At 41.8% G+C, this 20470-nt stretch overlaps 1 protein-coding gene across 5 annotated transcripts in view; it reads right to left on the reverse strand.

Moving 5' to 3' along the window:
• ralgps2 (Ral GEF with PH domain and SH3 binding motif 2) overlaps positions 1–18731 on the reverse strand; it is a 69830-nt gene extending 51099 nt beyond the window's left edge. For 4 of the 5 annotated variants that reach the window (XM_029254671.1, XM_029254669.1, XM_029254670.1 and 1 more), the window contains exon 1: positions 18536–18731. The gene's annotated coding sequence lies outside the window, so the exon portion shown is untranslated. Of the gene's footprint in view, positions 1–6669; positions 6745–18535 lie in introns of those variants that run through there. The other variant, XM_029254668.1, reaches the window with a different exon arrangement.
• Positions 18732–20470: the final 1739 nt, after the last annotated feature.

A 20470-nucleotide genomic window follows, 5' to 3' on the forward strand; every position in this document is an offset into this window, starting at 1 on the left:
TCACTTATGTACGCATCAGAGTAACACACACAGAAACGAGGAATTTAGTGTCACCTATTCACCTGAAACATGTATTTGGGCAGCGGGACAAAACCCGGAGCGCCTGGCGGAAAGCCTCCAAACACAGGGAGAATATGCAAACGGACGGACCGAGCAGAGGATCGAACCCGTGACCGCTGCTATTCGCTGTGCCACTTCCCACAGCAGATGAACCTGGAAAAAGGAGTCATGAAATGGGCTGTCTGTCCACACGTGACTGCCACGTGTGCACGTGAGCTTCAGGTGCCTTGCAGCTTACACCGAGTCCTGCGAAGGAGGATGAGCAGTCCCGGAGCAACAGAGAGCAGTCTTCGCCAGTGGTACAGATAGGTTAAGGCACGTGGGTTCGATCCCCGCTCAGTCTGTGTGGAGTTTGCATGTTCTCCCTGTGTCTGCGTGGGTTTCCTCCGGGTGCTCCGGTTTCCTCCCACCGTCCAAAGACATGCTGTTCAGGTTCCCCCATAGTGTGTGAGCATCACAGAAAGAGTGTGTTTCACTGATGCATGGATGAGTAACCCCTTGTAAGTAGTGTATCCAGCAGTGTAAGTCACCTCGGTGAATAAAGCGTAAGGGCTAGTAACACTACGTAGTATCCATTGTAAGTCGCTTTGGAGAAAAGCATCTGCTAAGCAAATAAATGTAAATGTAAGACAGAACAACAAAGAATAAGAGGATAGATAGCACTGGATACAGTTCAGCTCAGTAAATAATGGGGGGGGCTAAAACTGGCATAAGTAAGGGGTATGACTGTAAACAATATACAAATACTCATGAGTGCACACACCATTGAATACCCAAGATCAACCCAAAAAAAAAAAAAAAAAAATTTTACTAAAAACAGGCGCAGTTTCAAGTAAACATTGTTCAGGAAATTACTCAATAGTGAGATGGAGATGAGAGTGTGTGAAGCAAAAAAATAAACTCCCTTTCACAATGTGGAAGCTGCAAAGCCTCCAGAACATGCAGCAGAACCATCTGCTGATATTTTTAAGGATGTCAAAATCAGCAACAGAAGGCAAACATTGCCTACAGGGACAGGAAGGGAAAGTGTACTTTTATACAGTAATTTGAGTGGCACCGTCACATTTTCAGCTGTAGCTTCTATAATTACAGCCAACTTCTGAATGACAAGAAGCACTGATAACCTTTACAGCACAGCAATGACATGAGAACACATGCCAACACACACGTGCACACACGCGCACACACGCTCTTTCCACGAGTCCTGCAGCAGGGATTCCAGTGGGATTAACAATTATTACTGATGTTTGCATATATTCATTTAGCAAAGTCCATTAATCAAGGCAACAATGTCAGTCATAGTGCACACTGACATTTGAATCCGTTTTTTAGAATATATATTTTTTCCATTCATTTTTTAATTGTATCGCTCACTTGTCTGTCTTCAGAACTGAAGGTATGTTGACCTGTATTTCTCTGTCTAAGCATGAGCCGGTAGTGAAAAGCACCCAGAGTAGGAAACAGAGAACCGGACTAATTCAACTTGCTTCCAGTTTTTACACCTTGTGTCTGGCATTGGTGAGCACTGAAACTATTGAGCAACAAGATAAAATGGGATAAAAATCAGCCAACAACGTGCATTAAAGACTAGAATCTCTCATTTGCCCAAGTCCAATCAAATGTTGCTGAGATGCTTAAAAAGCTTTTAAAATTTAAGAAAAAAAAAAACCTTTCATTGGCTCCAATTAAATTCCAGATGATTGGCCTGTCACCCTCACTGCATTTCTAAATCTCCACTTCTTGTATATAGGGCAAGTCCACACAAATCGATGAAACACGTTGTCTACTACACACCGAGAACTTCAACAGCCGTCTGTTGTGAACACTAAGCAGGATCTGAGCCAGATACATGGCGAGAAATCGCACAACGGAGCTTTTCCGCAAGACGGCCAGTTTTCACAAACCTAAAATCTGAAGGGACTGAGGAGCTTTGCCTCTTAAAAGAGGAAAATAGAGCTCTGGAAAGAAGAACTGTAATATTTGCAGCAGAACACAGATGATCAAATGAGGATCCAGTCGCAAAGAAATCCATGTCATTAAGCGGCAGACCGAACATTCACCAACTACAAATTTAACACTCAACTTATCAGTTAGCTATAGGGCGTTTCCTGATGTGTCGGATGAACTTAACAGTAATACTGATAACTCCTCCTGAAAGTTATGGTCACTTTAGATCTTCAACACAGCAGGTGAAGTTCTATAACCAAATTTAAGAAGACCACAAAAATGTCCATTGAAAAGCAGTGGAAAAAGTGCCAATCAATGTGTACTTTTTGTACATTTTATTTGATCCAAAGAAAAGAACAATGGAGGGAAAAGCTACGAACACAACATGCGGGCCGTGAGAAATGTGAGGATGACCCCCGGGGGCCGTGAGAGAGAAGGAGCGATCCCGGTGTCTATAGTCAAATCGGACATGACTTCATCACCCCCCCCAGACTAGGCCATCCCTTCAGGTCCCAGGGCATCCGTGGTATTCCATTAGAGCCCATTTAGGCTACAATATGAACAGTACAGTCTCAGTTTACTTTAATAAATAAACAAAACCAGGCAATGTTAGATGCTGTGAACATAGTGACATTTCCATACACTTCAGATTGTTGAAGGGCAAAAAGACAGATATTTAATCAAAATGGCAAGAACAAACAGGAAGCAAACTGGTTAAAACTGTTTCCTTGGACCCTGGTTTGAATGTCATCTCCTGCTTTATTACTGTTACTTCCCCAAAAACAATAAGAATACCCTGCTGTGTAAAAGGAAGATTAAATGTTAAGCCGCTTGTAACAAAGTAGCTTTGGGGAAAAAGTCAACTAAATCTGCGAAAATGTAACAACTGCAAAAAGGTAAAAACTAGCATTTTTGAAGCGACGTCATACCAGCGGCATGCAATAAAAAACGGCATAACTAGGTTCTTTAGCTTCGGAGGTGTAAAATTAAAAACCAGACAGAAGCAAAAGGTTTCAGAAATATTTGCTCCCTTTCTTCTCCGTACACTGTAAAAGAAAAATATAATAAAGGGACAAAAGGACATGATATAAAGTCGGAAGGAGATGTCAGCTAAAGTCTTGATTGTCTGAAAAAACCATTACATGTTAAAGCCTGAGAATGAACTGAAACGGGCAGAAGAGACTGTGAAGCTGAGGAAAAACCCATGACACTACGGGCCTAAAATGTGACCAAACAGTCCGGTTACTACTTGCCTGCTTCCCCAACAAATCCCAGAGTTCTCCAATAACCTGCGCGTAAACCGCAGAACTTCACGTCATTATAACCGCTCGTGAACCGGTGGAGAAATGGCGAAGCTGACCTCGGACGTGCCGCGCCGCATTTTGGCCGCTTCATTTTTACATTTACATCCTTCAGCAGGTTACCTAGGAATAATACATAGCGTTTCACTTCTAAATCCTACACCAACAAAATGTTCATGTAATACATTCAGTCCCACCCCGATTCACGGACCAGTGAACCACTAAGCCTATAACACCATGCCTAACATGTTTTATATTTAATATGCTTTCACATATTAATATTTCAGTACACAAAGAGTTGTTTAATCCAACTGCAGGGGAGTAAGTTTTTATTCTGATTGATGTCAACTACCACGCTACTGGATATTTTTTACTGAAGCAATCAAGTGCCCTATGGGGTTTAAAAATAAAAAAAAAAATTAAAAAAAATAAAAACACAGGTGGTGGCTGAATCTCCTATCACATACCACAGACTCAATGGCAAAAACGGTTTGCGACAATCATCCTAAGGACGAACGGAAGCTCGTTTGCGCTCTGTACACAACGTTCGGTACGATGCAGCTTCCAAATTCCAGCGGCTGGGAAGAGCTCTTCGCAGCCCGGTGCAGGCTAACCTTGAAGAGCGACTTGGCTTTTTTTAGCCTCTCGGCATGGTGGATAATTAGAGCGCGGGCTCTTGTGGCAGGCTGCTCATTACTCACCTACTTCTCGGGGGCCTGCCACGTTTGCGCTGCTGGAGATGCCTTTCTCGCCTCCCCCGTCAGTGCCCATATGGCCGACTGCTCACGGTCAAAGTCGAGGCCAGCCGCACAGTTTGTACGGTGCATACACATGAAGAAAGAGGCACAAGTAGCAGGCTGAAGGCAGGTGTCCTAGCAGTGGCAGTAGGTCATGCACATTCTCTGGAATATGGGCACGATTTAAATTCCACAGGGGGGATAAATCAGTCTTGCAGGAGCAAATATTCCTGCCCTTTTCTCCAGGGAAATATCAGAACAGCAATGCCATGGCAGAATTGTAGTGTTTGGGGTCAAGAGGTCTGAAAGCACACTAGTCCCACTTGCAAAATGGATAAGTCATACGACTCACATTAATGATAATACTAAAAACATGACAGAAAGGCTAATTAAACAAAGGTCTGCTTGACTTCCAGTTGAACTGAAGATTCTTCCTTTAAAACAAATGGGTCCACTTCCTATAGAGATCTGCATTCCTCAGCTAAAATTCATTTGGCCAGCTTGTTCTGCAAAACTTGTAAATCCAACTCCATCTGTAGAAACTAAGTGGTGTTATTCGGGGGGGGGGGGGGGTGCAATTTACATTTACATTACACTTACTTTGGGGCCCAAATGCAGCAGCAGCACTGACCACTATGCCACCAGCTCCCCCTGGATTTCATTCTAGGCCCTTCGAACAGTGTTTACAGCCATTACATTTACATTCATTCATTCATTCAACTCACTTTTGTCCAAAGCGACTTTGGAATGTTAAGGTACAGTACTTACAACTATTTACCCATTTATACAGCTGGCTAATTTTACTGGAGCAATTCAGGGTCAGCAAGTACCTTGCTTTGCTCAAGGTTACTACAACTGCAAGCGAGATCTGAACTTTTTTAAAATAAAAAAAAAATAAAAAGTATGAAACGGAGGAGGGCATGGTAGCACAGCGGGTTTGGCCTGTGCCAACTGTGTGGTGGGTCTAGGGTTCGATCCCCACTTGGGGTGCCTTGCGGTACACTGGCATCCAATCCTGGGTGTGTACCCTCCCCCTTCAGCCTTACACCCTATGTTGCCGGGCCAGCTCTGGCTCAATGTATCCCATCATAGTCACTAGTTTTGTTGTATCCTCTGAATAAAGGGACCGCCAGCTGGAACTTAAGGTCAAACGTAACACATTCTGCCACCTCTACCGTTAATACACTCCTGTGCCATCTGATGTGCAGGAGAAACACTACGTTACAGGTATGAAGCAGAACCCAACACACTGAACTGGAGGTTGTTGAGATGACTTGGCATTTTAAAGTAGATTTAATGTTTCAATTTTAAAAAGTTCCACAAAAAACTGGCATTCTACCCAAAGTGTTCCCTACCTCACACCCAATGTTTCTAATATATGTCAAAAACTGAGATCGTGCACAGTATGACTCTTGATGAAAACTGAATAATAAAATACTGACAGCAAATTTCTTTGTAACTATCTCTAGAACCTTAGCTGTAAATAGAAGGATTATGCTGCATTAAGCCTTTTTTTCCCCCATGTGAGATAATGGTTGGACCTAGTAACAGTTAAAAACAGACTTCCGGTCCAAATTTCTTGGAGCTAAGGTCTAAGTCGAGAAGTTTTCATGAGCTCTTCTTTTCTATGTGAGAAGCGGAAAAAGCCCATTTCTTTAAATCTAGGCAGATGAAATGCATCCTACATTTCTGAAAGTATTTCCAATACACAGTGTCAAATTCGTAACTATTAATGTAATTAGGCAGAAGTACAAAAGCGAGCCTCATCCCCTTTCCCAGCACAGAGGAGAAGGTACCATTGTGCCAGTAGGGTCTCAGGCTACACATGACATGCTGGAACTTGATGGTGTGCCCAAAATGAGTAGACACTGGCAGACCAGGATTAAACAACCTCAAACACAACACAGTGCCACTCGCTCCCCCCGATCCCCCTACCCCATCTACCACCAGACCATATTAGCAAATATTTAAATGCTGCTGAAATAATGTTTACAAGTACATTTTTTGGCAAGAACGGAGGCATCTAATGGCTGACCTGCTTCATCGGAGCTCCAAATTTGATCATGTTTAGAATATCTGAAGCAACCTCTCGAGCTTCCAGCTTTAAACGCAACCATCACGAACTACGGGTAACTAAAACGAAGATTTACACTTTGTGCTCTAATTAAAAATGCGTGTTTAAGTGCAGCTCACAAACTTCCTTTAAGAGACACTTCCGTTGCAGTAGAGCGGTTTTCCCCATTTATCCTGTACTTGGCAGCTGAGTGAGTAGCAGGCACTGCAGAGCTCTGGCGGAGAGCTCCCTTCAACCAGCCAGCCAGCTGACGTGGTTCACTAGCCTCTCGACGAAGCTCCTTTCGAAGGGTCTGAAGACAGTCTTCCTCCTCCATTGCAAAGTAACACAGAAAGAAGCTCTTCTTGAAGTTGTGTTGAGCTCAGGGGCATTTGGACTCAATCTTGACTACAGATACCCTTAGAGTGTACAGTCTGAGGCCGGGCTGAGTGATTCAATGCTCAACACACACACAGAGCACTTAGCGATGGCTTGCACAGGCACTAGAAAGTTGGCAGCCGCAGTTGACCAAACTAGGAAACACGTGGCATCCCGAAGTGATGCTCCTTACCCAGTTGCACAGGTGGTCGACTCCACTCCGTGGATCAACAGCGCACTCGGCAACAACCTCGGAAGCACACGAAAGACAAAGCTCTCCTAGCGATACAGAAAAAAAAAAAAAGGCTGACAGCATACTGATAGTGAGCACCAAGATCTTGGAAATAAACCTGAAACACAGAACATAATCAAACAATTACTTAAAACCAGCCTTGGACAAAAATATGCCCAAGTATTTTTTTCTTCCCTTCTGTGATATTTGTATGATATTGTGTGGCTATGCATTTCTGAAGCAAAAAGCATTAGTAAAGCGAGAATCGGTACAAAAGGGAACAGAGTGAATGGATAATGGAACACGGCCTCAATGTAATACATGCGAAGAAACAGCTGCAGCCTGAACAAACAGCTGTGTCTTTTCAACTACCCCAGTCCCTTTATGTCGCTCCTTCCCACCCCCAAATGCACCTCACAAACTCAGCAATTCCCCAGCCGCTCCCACAGCACAGCAGTCTCTTTCAATGCTACTCGGACCACACACACACACTTTCTGAACTGCTTGTCCCATGCGGGGTCGCGGGGAACCGGAGCCTAACCCGGTAACACAGGGCGTAAGGCCAGAGAGAGAGGGGACACACCCAGGACGGGACGCCAGTCCGCCACCCCAAGCGGGACTCGAACCCCAGACCCACTGGAGAGCAGGACCCGGTCCAACCCACTGCGCCACCGCGCCCCTCCATGCTACTTGGACCATTTACTCGAAATGGTGTCCTGCGTGACAAGCTCAGAAAGGATACACAAACTGAGAAAACCAACATCTCAGACCAAAAATAGACAAGACATTGTTTCAACTGTCCTCCGGTCCCTTGTTTTCACTGGGGGGAGGGTTTAAAAGAAAAAAAAGAAGTTTCCAAAGTCATGTTATCTTTCCTTCCAATCCTCCTGGGAAGCCTCGTGTGTGTTCCTGAGCTCAGCCACAATGCACATACAGGACCACAAACCAGTCCTGACAGGACAGCCAAGGTTCAGTGCATCATCACACGCCACAAAACAGGGAAAAAGGATTATCCAATAAGAAACACACAACTGGTGGGTCTGGGGTTTGAGTCCTGCTTGGGGTGCCTTGAGATGGACTGGCGCCTTTCCTGGGTGTGTCCCCTTCCCCTCCAGCCTTGCATCCTGTGTTGCGGGTTAGGCTCCGGTTTGCCGCAACCCCGCTCTGGACGAGCGTTTTCAGCCAGTGTGTGTATGAGAAACACACAAAAAATGTTTGAATCCTCACCCAGAAAGCCCCAGTCCCATGCCATATGCTTCTGTGCAAGGCCTCCTGCTGATCAATCAATATCAGGCCAATGTTAATGTGCAAAGTCTTACAAATTCAAATAGTGTAAACAGTGCAGTTAAGATCTCATTTAGTCAACACTTCTAATAATACAATGGGTAGCCACTTAAACTTTTTTGTCATTAAGTATTTAGCATTATTTTTCCATTAAGGGAACGAACATACCAATTACAATTGTGCACCAAAGCTTCACTTGGTGCACCGACAGACAGCGATCGCAAATAGTAACCGCTGCCTTGCGTGTTTCAAAGGAGCGGAGTAGCAAACAGCTTGTCCAAAAGCAGTAAATGACTCTTCTGTATCTTCCGGCTTTGAGCCATCAGTGAAGTGCTGCCTCCATCATCCTGAAGTTCCAAGGAATACCTCTGGTTCCAAGTTTATATATACTTAATGTCTGGGGCTCAAAGTAAAGTGTTTTTTTTTTTTTTAATTTCTTATAATGATGGCATTTCTTTTTAATGGTTGTACTAGGTACTACTAGATTTCATGTGTACAGTTTTTAGATATAATTTATATTTTTTTCTTTTAAAAAAAAAAAGGGGGGGGGGGGGGGGGCTACCAGAGCCAAAGGTGAGCACTAGTACCTGACCTAGCTCCGGACAGGATTCTTTATGGTGGTTTATTTACAACGTGCCATAAATACCTCTGCCAGGGGACTCAAAATGCCCAGGCACTTGCACATGCCACTCCAGCTCACCAGAGGGAGGAAATCGGAGAGAGCCAGTTGGCTGCATTGCTCTCTTCCATCAGAAAAGCACTGCTGTTGTCTCCCTCCAGTGAAGCTATCTGGGTTGCTGACATTTACATTACATTTATTCATTTAGCAGACATTTTTCCTCCAAAACAGAGAACCTTTAGTAAACAAAAATTAATTTTGCCAAGACAGAGATATAGACATGCTATTCTCAAAATATAGTCAGAGCCCCTCACCTGCTCCATGTTATATTTGACTTCCACACTGAGTAAAGAATCAAATTTTGGCCTCTAATAAATCTGCAAGAAGGGGACCAATCAACAGGAATTTTAGCTTTCAAAGTGACCTGCAGTCAGACTAAGTGTCAAGGGCCTTCTCATAATTTTGTCTGAGAACACATTTTAATTAACGTAAATTAAGCCTGTGCATGACTCAAATACCCACAGTGAGAGTTCCTTCAAGATCACAGTTTGCCATCTTGCCAAATGTTATTAATGCACAAATGAATCAATGTATATTATGCAAATAAGAACAAGCTGAGAGGAAATGATAGAGGCGCTTTTGTTAAGCATGAATATTGCCTCGCCACCTTCATGGGAACTCATTGAAAATTGCTCCCAACTCCAGCATTTACTCTTAAGGCTAAAACAACATGTTCCTGGCACTTTCAAACATGACAAAGGAACAGCATCAGAACCAAGATGTTCAGCAAAATTTATATTAAATCTTAAAGGTTTAAAAATGTGTCTCAAAGAATAAGAAATGGTTAAGTACAATTCCAGTCTCCCCCCCCCTTTGGATTATCTTGAACAGACCTCACTCTACAGATGGCTTTAAAAATGTACATTTCTGGGGGATTATGTTTGTGCTAAACTATTTTCAAACCTCTTGAAAATGTACAGGATAACAGAGTGCAGAAACAATTAATGACTTGGTGGTACAGAGCAATCTGCTTAATTACTCTGACCATATGGCCAAGTGCACAAAAAAAAAATTCAAAGACACAGTGTGGACTCTACCAGGAAGGACGACAAATTAGACAAGACAAAATGTTTACATGCCTTAAGCCATTTTCATAAAGTAAATTTCAACAGAGGCGTTTTTCCGTAGACCTCAGATTTCAATATTGGCATTTTCAACAAAAGCATGATTCAGGTATGGAGCAAACCATGCTTGACAGTATAGTCAAAGTTTTTCCACCAGTGAATTAAGCCAGGGTTTCCACACACCTTGACAGCCGTCATACTAACCCTACAATTCAACGTCTCTGTAGAGCCGCAAGTACAAGCGGTCCTCGACTTACAAAAGAGGTCAGTTCCAAAGACCTTGTCAAGTCTCAACCCCCTTCATAAACAATGAACATGCATAAATGCTATGTTAACAGGGCTTTCTTATTAATATACATACACACACCTACTGACTACACACTTCGTGTGACTGAAGCGCATTAATATACTGTAGCTAGCAGTATCCTGTCTCATTTTGCTTTGGTTCAACACGTTTGCGCAGTACAAGTGCAAGAACAACTGTCAAGCTTCCTCCCTCCTTCAAGCACTACAACTCCACTGTTCTCACTCGGAGTACAGTAACAAGTCATTACATTGCCTTCCTTAAATTTTTGTTTGCTGGTAATATAAATTTCATTGCTGAATGTTTTTCTGTACACTGGATGTACAATTTCAAAAAGGTACTGTCTACTGCAGGCATACTCATTATGGAATCACAACTCTGCAAATAAAACAATTGTTACTACACATACTGAGTCAATAAAAATATACCACACAGTACTTGTCAGAATATTTTTTTTCTGTAAACTACTGATGTCTTTCAGTTTGGGTGAGCGGCAGGTCCAGCAGTCATATATGTTTTGTGTTTTCACAGTTTAGCTAGGAGGCCTTTTGAAGTTGCTTGCGATACCCGTCACGTCCCCATCGTGGCGCCCACAAAGAAGCAGAGCCGAGAACCTTTTTAACATTTTAAAATGGCAGCACAGTGGGTAGTGCTGGTACCTCCCAGCACATGAGCTATGCATTCCAGTATGGGTTCAAGCTTTGCTCAGTCTGTGTCGAGTTTGCATGTTTCCTTATGTTCACGTGGGTTTCCTCCAGGTGTTCCAGTTTCCTCCCACAGTTCGAAAACATAATAGGGAACTCTCTGTGATACATCCAGCATTTCAAGCTGCCTTGAACGAAAGGAGTCAACTAAGTTCTACTTTATAACTGTACACTAATTTGAAGAGAAGTATAAGATAAATGAATGAGTGCGCGAAGCTACTACTAAAAACTCTTAAAATCTGACGCTATGTGGCATTTTGTAAACATCTCTAATCATTGTGTTTAACACCAGATCACACAAATCAAAAAGGAAAAAAAAAAAAATCCCAACAAAAAAAAATTAAAGTGAAACTAGCCACAAGTCAATCTGGATGATGGTATAATGGTTTCCTTTCCCCCCCCCAGGGGGTCAATGATCTATTTTTCCATATATGGACAGAACAACAAGTGACCTATATTCTGCACATGTCCACTCTGTCAATGATCTCCTCTTGAGGCTGTAGAGCAGTCAACACAGTACCTACACAGAGGAAGAAAGAAGTGTGAGCCACATCAACTGCACTACTACCTTGTGCAACAGAACACTCAATTGCATCCCCTGGTCAGGTTGCCAAAGTCTGCTGGTTCTCAGTTTACCAAGGCCATTGTCTGTTCATTCTCTGAACACAAGACAGCTGCGGAAAACGTGAATAATTAATTTCTTCCTCAAATTACCAATTAAACATGAATGAGCCATCGCTTAAAAATACATTTCTGAAGCAAGCCTATTTTCAAAAACTTTACACATTTCTACATGTAACAAGATACATTGTGGCCTCAATTCTACAACCAAGTACAAAGCTTATGCAGCTTATGTAGTATGTGGTTAATAGGAAACTCATTCTGCAAACTAAGATCATAGCAGCAGTCGAAAGTTACTGTAGGAGGTTAGTGTCAGTTTTTTTTGTGAAGGTATTGCACTCTCATTCAAAAACTAATCAACCATTTTTCCATGCAATGCTCTCTTTATATGCCACTTGGCAAGGTTACCAAATTATAATGTTCCTCATAAACATCCTGTACAAATAAACTAGACTTCACAAGATCAAAAAAGACTTACGAATAATTTAGACTACATGACAGCCAAATTGACAATTTGGACTGAAGCCCACTTGATAGTGGGAAATATTAAATCTCATAATTTCACATAAAACCTAAGGATTAAAAAGAAAATCAAAAAATTAAATTAGTAAAAAGTGGACATACAGCTGGAGTTCAGGATATACAGAATACAAAAAGAATTCCCTTTGAAAGGTACAAACAGGCTTGAATATTAACGCAGCAGTTGAGGTTTGCTACAATTACACCTCGAATATTATACTCCAACAATGACTGCGTCTCACACATTTCTATTTGAGGGCTAGTTTGCCCTGCATTTTAATCATGTCAATATCTGTGAAAAGGCAGAAACCTTCATTAGTTTCATTGCAGACATCCAATGAGATAAGCAAAATTTTAAAATTACCCTCAAATCATTTCAAGAGTTCACGCTACATTTCCTGTTACAGCATTTAGCCATTTAAGCTTTTCCAGAGGGCATTAAAGCTGCATGTCAAGCCTGCCAGCTGCATCAACACACAATACTCTTCATTACGTAAAGGGAAATCAATGAGCTCTAACAGTCCACAGGGGGGTTCTTCTTCCTTCCCTTGATACTTGGGAGCTTTATCATGGACAAAATGCGTACAAAGACCAACTTAGGATATCCAAGGGATCTATAAGCAATAGAAGGTTCTCAACTCCATGAACTGCCATTGCCCTGATCATGCTTGATAACTGACTTTGAAATCTTTCAGCAATCAGTGCAGAGCTGCAAATCCATTACTTCTTGTTCAAGCATCACACAGACAATACCAGTAACAGGATAACCAAGATTCATATAAAATGGAAAAATTATGTACATGCATTAACAGCACACATACAAACAGATAACACCATTCTGCATCACTGAAAGCTCTAATAAATTGCAAAAATGAAGTTTCTCTGTAGCATTTTATTTTAAACTATTGTCCATAATTACAAGTTTACAGGAATTCAGTTGTCCATTTGTAAAAGACAATAAGCTAACTACTGAGCCACTCTGAATCAGTCACTGATTTTACTAATGAATAAAACTGTGTAATAATGACAACCACAAACTTTGCATGATGCATTAACAGATGAACAAAAAAAAAAAAAAAAAAGGATTGACTTCACATAGGAGCTGGATTTAAAAAGCATAACACCATCACAATAGGAAATCTAAACAAGGCTTTTCTGTATTGTATTTATATATTATAATGCTACAACTGAAACTAAGGCAGGTCAGAAGGTATTTGTGAACTTTCATGGATATGTATGCCTTTTTTTTTTTTAAATTTACCCTCATAAAATGACTGCAAGTCTCTCATATAATCCTCTCTTGCTAATTCCTTGTACATTTCAAGAAGCCCAGAACAACAATTTGTTTCAAACCAGTGTTAAAATGATTAAATGTTGATTTAGAAATTGTTCTACCATATAAAGAGTAAAATTTGTACACAAACTTTGACCAAAACATAACTAAAAATGAACAAGCTGTCAAGCCAAGGTGCCTTTTGTAAATTGAGTCTTTCCCAGGCACATTTTAATGTATATACTCACAAAAGAAGCCATTTGGCCAAATGCTCACAAGAGCTACAAAACATTAATGTGGCTGTAATCATAACAGAAATCCAAAGGAGTGTTAAACTGATCTGGCCTTAAGAAGGGGACAACTCTGGAGCCTTCAAAACCATCTGATCCATTTAGGATAAAACCAGGTTTTCAATTTCAATTTGTCATTCACCAGCATACAGTGTTGCAAAGAGTGGGAATATCACTGATTAATTACTAAATTTACTAAGCAACCTTAAAGTAAACCCTCTCTCTGTTCTAATTTTACAATTGCCTAGTTCTCACAACTTCAATAATCAAACAAATCTAGCCTCAGATGAACAACACATTAAGACTTCACCATATTTATTCAACACAAAAGTAAGCCAAATTGCAGGAACCATTAAGTACACCCTTACTGCTTCCATTGAAATTAAAAAGGTAATTAATAGCCAGCTGCTGCTGATGCAATGCACTTCATCAATAAATCATGTCTATAAAAGAACTTTTGGCAGTTCAGTGGTCTGCAGTATTCAGATGTCTTAACACCATGCCAAAAAGATGAACTCAGAAGCAATCGTTTCTGCTCAATCTGAGAAGAGTTAAAAGGCAGGGGGGCACAGTGGCATGGCGGGTTTGACCGAATCCTGCTCTCCGGTGGGTTTGGAATTCGAGTCCCGCTTGGGGAGCCTTGCGACGGACTGGCGTCCCATCCTGAGCGCGTTCCCTCCCTCTCCAGCCTTGCGCCTTGTGTTGCCGGGTTAGGCTCTGGGTTCACCGCGACCCCACTCGGGACAAGCAGTTTCAGTCAATGTGCACGTGTGTGTTAAAGGCCATTTACAAACAACTTACGAAATCCATCATTCTATGATGGGAAGGGTTATTTACAGTCAAGACAGTCGCCAATCTTCCGAGGAGTGCGCATCCCTTCAAATTTCCCCCAAGCAAAGAACCAAGAAGCTAAATGTAAGGATCTACTGTTTTTACTTAACGTGTTAAATGTTAGAATTTAAAACAGAAAAATGTTGAATAAATATGGCTTTCAGAGAAGGGAAGCAAGGAGAAAGCCTTTTCTCTCCAAAAAGATGTAAGCTGTGTTGCCATTTATTTATTTAGCAGATGCTTTTCTCCAAAGCAACTTCCAATGGATACTATGTAGTGTCATCAGCTATTATAAATATATAATATTTTGTTATATAAAATATAGCAGTTATAAGCTTAGGTTTGAGAAGTTCCATCTCATTTGAATGCACATCATTTTGGGAACAAAGTCCTTTGGAGAGCCAAGATCAATGTGGAGATGCTGGTCATTACACACACCACGTCTGGTGGAAACCAAACAGTTTATCAACACAAACACCTCATATCAACAGTCAAGCACAGTGGTGGGCGGTGGCGACGAGTCAACAATGACCTAGTGACAAAGTATTCTAGAGACAAACGTGGGTCCATCGGTCTAGCAGCTACAGCTTGTCTGAAACGGAGTCATGCAGCAAGATAATGATCCCCAGCAAACGTACAACTGAATGGCTAAGAAAATCAGAAGTCCTAAGGTGATGGAATGGTGGAGTCAAAGTCCAGAGCTCAACCCCACTGAGAAGCAATTTTGTAAATACGAGTGGGCTAAAATTCCTCCAAAGCAATGTGAGAAAAGGACAAACTCATACAGAAAATAATTACTTCAAGTTACTGCTGCTGAAGTTGGTTCTATAAGCTATTGAATCATTAAGTGTTTTTAGTTTTCCCCCCCCCACACATGCCATCTGCATCCTGGCTCTTTTTATTAAATAATGACATATTGGAATCTTTCATGCATTTGTCACCTGCGGTTAGGTTTACCCAACACTAGGACATAGTAAGGGCAAGATGATTTTGTTGTCCTGGCATATAACAAAACTACAGAGATGGCAGAGTGTACTTTTTCCACATGTCTTCATTTAACACTACTTGTTAGTGACAACGTATGCCACCACACAGCCAATCCAATCTGCCCAACTTACTAAAACTCTGAAAGTTACACAAAAACTAACAGACAGCACTACAAAGTACTAAAACCATTTTAAATGGTGGTGGACAAAGACTTAGATATACATGCTTAATTATGATACAAACCTACTAAAAATAAAAGTTTATAACCAATTTAAGATCCAATAACTGCCAAATCAAGTTTTCAGTAAGGCAAAACACTAAACTTCCTTATTAAAAACGTGCATTTCGCAACCATATTTTCAACTTTAGGAAAAAATTGTGGCTAAATTTAAAAAATAAAAAAACGCCTATGCAAAGACAACATGTTGGTGCCGAACAACCTTCACTTGTCTGCCATTTTTCCCGAATTTCTTAGGGCATTTTAAGGACTGAATATTACCAGAAAGATACCAAATTTACTGACTTCAAAATACTCTTATGAAGCAGTCCACTTCAAACATTTTTGCATGCTGACCTTACAATTAATGTTCCCCAAAAGTACATTAAGGACTGCTGAAAATCTATAACTGGGCTGAGTTTCTATTGCAGACTGAACTTCGAGGTAACAGCAATGTCTAAACACTAACACAGTAAACACAGAATGCTATGAAAGGTGATTAACTTAACAGTACCCACGCGTCTTCAATGTGACACAAAGAAAAATCAGTCTCCTATTTCACAACAAAAAGAAAGACAGAATTCCACTTAACATATGTTCTAATAAAATTATTAGAAAGTCTCGTGGCTACTGTCTGCAAAGGGACTTCAACACATATTTGTACAGATCACTCATGCACTCTTGTCTTGGTGGGTAGTCCAGCAGGTTTTAGGATTATCTTGTAACCATCTGGCAACTGTGAGTCTGAATAGTGTATATTCCAACTATAAACTCATGCCCTGGGATACAATATTTCACTAAATGCCCCACTTTGCCCTGCAAGGCTCTTCTTCGCATTCTCTAGGACTGAACTTGAATTTTGCATGCCTCCTGAAAGCCAAGTTTTGAAAGACCTTTACATTCATTCATTTGGCAGATGCTTTTCTCCAAAAGCAATGTATAATAATTACATATTTAGATGCCACCTTTGTCCAAGGTGACTAACAAAGAAATACACTGCACAACTTCCCACGATCATTCATCCATTATACAGCATAGCAATGCATCTCACTAACACACACCATTTAGATTTCATCTGAAACACATCTTAACCATTTGAGGAAACTAGAGCACCTTGAGGAAATCCACAAGAAAATGAAAACCAAGACTGAGTTGGGATCAAACCTACATCTAATCACATAGCCCAGACACTGTGACACCATCACTACATGCTGTGCCATGACTCCACCTCTATTAACTGTTTAGTACTTTCACCGGTTATAATCTCTGCATCATGGCCTGGTTACACATCCAAAGAATGTATTTTATTCTTCGAGTGATTTAATTTGCATTGTTTTCATACAGAGTATGTATGTTCTTGTGTTTATTCACTGTATGGCACGTAATTGCTCCAAAATAGCTGAACAACCGCAGGCAGACAACTGAACAGTATTAAAAAGTAATTAATGAAGGTAAACTGCCAGTTTGTTATGGTAACAAATGTTAATTTCAGAATTGAGTCCATTTTGATGAGATCTGGTGACATTTCAGCATAAACTGGCATCAATTTTGGGGTTCAGCAGCAAGACAAACTAATTTGTCAATTACATCTTCATTTTATGGGAAACTGTCCAACAGACCTCACTCCTGGAAGGGTTTTCCAGGAATACATGACCTTCGGGGTGAAGACTAACTAGTTGAGACATAGAGAGCGAGCTGGATAGAGCGAGACTGCAGATCCAAGCATCCACCCAGATACAACGATCTATACCGTATGCTGAAGAACTCAAGCGAAGAGCTGTTCATCTCGTCCCCCACAGCTCCCTCGTTAGAGAACTTACGCAACCCGTGCGTGGGAGTGCATGTTTACACCGAGCTCCAAAACAGGCCAAGATTGGGCATGGTTTCCATCCAGGTCTAAAACCAGCAGCTACAACGTATCACTTAAGCAGGGCTTGGAAGAACATCCACGGCGCTCCATGGGGTTACACGCAAATGGAGACACACACACACACACTCACTTGTTACACCTCTACACTTGAACCTTCATGCAAACCATTCAGAGCAAGTGATTTCACGGCACATTTCAGCACTTCCCCCTGGGACAAGAGCGCAGGGAAGAAGTCCAAGTTCAGGAGTTTATAAACAACCGCCACAAATTATATAACGGGTTCGCGTGCAGTAAATCACGCTGATTGTTAACCTGTTTTATATATATATATATATATATATATATACATATACACACACACGTGGTGTACTTTGAAGATCTTTGTGTTCCTGCAACTAATTAAAAAACATAACTATAATAATAATAATAATAATAATAATAATAATATATAGTTGTGTTTTTTTTTTTTTTATAATTAGTTGCAGGACAGCGAGCGCGCGTTACTTTGTTTGTCCTTAGTAACGGACCGCCGGCCTCGCGACCGCTACCTGCACCGCGTCTAAAAAAGCCACCTAAATTTACCGCACAAAAAAGACGCACGAACTATAACAAACTGATTTCATCTGCAAAACACGGCAGAGACGATCCTAAATTTCAAATTTAATTGGGGCTCGTGACCACCTGCCATCTTCTTTTCATACACATTTGATTTGATTTTTATTATGGAGTTGTCGTGCCGGCGGCTCCCGTCACGCACGGTCGTCAGCCACTGTACGACAAACAAACCCATTTCGTGGTGACGCTCAGACAGAGTTTTATTTTGCGCAAACAGCACTTTTTTTTTTTTTTTTAAACAGAGCTAGAACAGGCTGAACTAATTTAGCAGGTCAGCAACGTCTGGAGTGACGAGCACTTCAGACATCTTCCGCAGCGGAGACACTAGTCCTAGGAAATGAGACACGAGCGACACGAGTCGACGGACATGTCATGTCCAGAGCCGGTGGTGCTGGGGGGGGGGGCATCGCGCGAGGGTCCAGACAGCGCAACACGTCTCTTACAGCGGGGGCTGCGGGAAGGAGTAAGTCCACATGGATGAAGCGCCATACGTTTTCCACACAGGCAAAGAAAAAGAGACGCCAGCAGCAGGCAGCACAATCAGAATCACACAACACACATCAACTGACCTCCGGCGTTTTACTCCGCGCGCTCAAATCCTCGTGTTGAGACGAAAGCGAGGCTCGCGGGTTACTGTCTTTAATGACCCTTGACACCGCACGAGCTGTCAGCCGGTTGAACACCCGTCCTCGTGCGGGTGAACAAGCGCTAAATCCCCAACCCCGCCGCAGTGAACAGCGCGCCACGGCGCGTGGACTTTCAATGAAGGAGAGACGGCGAAAGGGGAGGAGCCCCCCCCTCCCTTCCCCTGCGCGCGCCCGCCCAGGTTCCGAGACGACGGTTGGACAGCAGTGCATCGCGTGCACGCGTGTCAGAGGACTGCGAGAAGTTGTCCCGATCCGCGTGACCAACAAGCGCGGCGCGAGCAGCCTGTCAGAGTGTCAATTTCATACATGAATCTGTCTAAAGTATGTCAGTTAAAGTAAGAATATTGCGTATTTATATATTTCAGCTGAGGCAGAAATAATGTTATTTAGTGGCGTAAGAACATGACAGGTTTCAGGTACGAGTGGATAAATGAGCAGAAATGGTGTTACACAGAAAGACTAGGGCCACACTCTGCGGTCACGTCCCTCGCACCGATACCCGTCTCGTGCATTCGACTGTGCATTCAATAAGCAACCGATTAAGCTATGTGTTATACAACATAGAGAATGTTCACAGTAAAATCAGATTTAAAAAAATAAAACTATTTTATGAGTAATCAAATTTTGAAAATGCTAAAATATTAAAATCGTGTTTTGAAAAAGTGCCATATCATCCACCTATTAATCATAAACTTCCTGTAAGGACTTATTGTTTTCGACAGCTGTTAAAAATTAAAAACTTTAGCAATGCTGAAAGCAAACTTTACTGGTTAGAATGTAGAAAATTGACTCAGGTGTCGCGTTTATCTTAACTTTTCAGTACAGACCCCCTGACTTTGAATACTGCAAGTGTTTAATAAATGTGTAAGATTTTTCATTTTGACGAGCTACCAAAGGTGGGCTGCAGCCTCATGGGGCCTGAGTTGTTCAGGCGTAGGTTCCAATCCAGCTCAGACTGTGGGGAGTTTCCATGTTCACCTGGTGTCTGCATGGGATTTGTCTGGGTGCTCTGGTTTCCACCCACAGTCTAAAGACATGCAGTCCAGGTGTATTGGTGATGCTAAATTGCCATCAGTGCGAGCGTGACTAACCCTGCAATGGACTGGTGTACCGTCAAGAGTATATGTCCCCCTCCAGTAAATTCCTTTAAATTATTTATGGTTTTTAGCCTTGGGGTATGTCTTTTAGTGTCTTAAAGCTCCTGTCATGCAGTCTTTATATTAGCTGGTTTATTGCTTCGATTTTTTGATTTCATCATTGGCATGACAGTTTTTAGGATTTATTTACTGAATAAATATTTTAATCGTCGGAAATGATGAATGGAGACCTGTCGAGTTGGACAGTGTGTGGAGCTACACATCTTTGGTGGGCTACCTGGTAATCCATATATGTCCCTCTCGGTCTGTAACCAGTGATTCCAGGATAAGCTCCGGACCTCTGCGACCCTGACCAGGACAAGTGGTTGATGAAAATGGATTTATACCAAGGAGGTTCTTTGTAAGCTTTTGTCTCCACCGCATGACCATCTAGGGTACTACTTCACAAGAGCTGTGAATCACCAAAGGGTCTTTTGTCTCCACCTCATGGTCACGTCGGGCACTACTTTAATGCGTTTGAAATAAGGTATATTTGCAACAGCGCGTGCTTTAACCGTGCGATTTGGATGCAACACAATGAATAAATAGGGCAACGCAGTTTGCACTTTTGTGTGTGCGATTTGGGAGTGATGCGATCCCGTGATTCGGAGATGTAGTGTTCAATTTTGATCTACAGTCAGTGTGTTACAGTTATACAGCTTGGCCAGCATGAAGTGATCTTGTCCAAGCGCTGACGGAAATCGTAAAAGAAACGTTCTAA

This window comes from Scleropages formosus, chromosome 9, assembly GCF_900964775.1.
Source record: "Scleropages formosus chromosome 9, fSclFor1.1, whole genome shotgun sequence".
In the NCBI taxonomy this organism is placed as follows: domain Eukaryota; kingdom Metazoa; phylum Chordata; class Actinopteri; order Osteoglossiformes; family Osteoglossidae; genus Scleropages; species Scleropages formosus.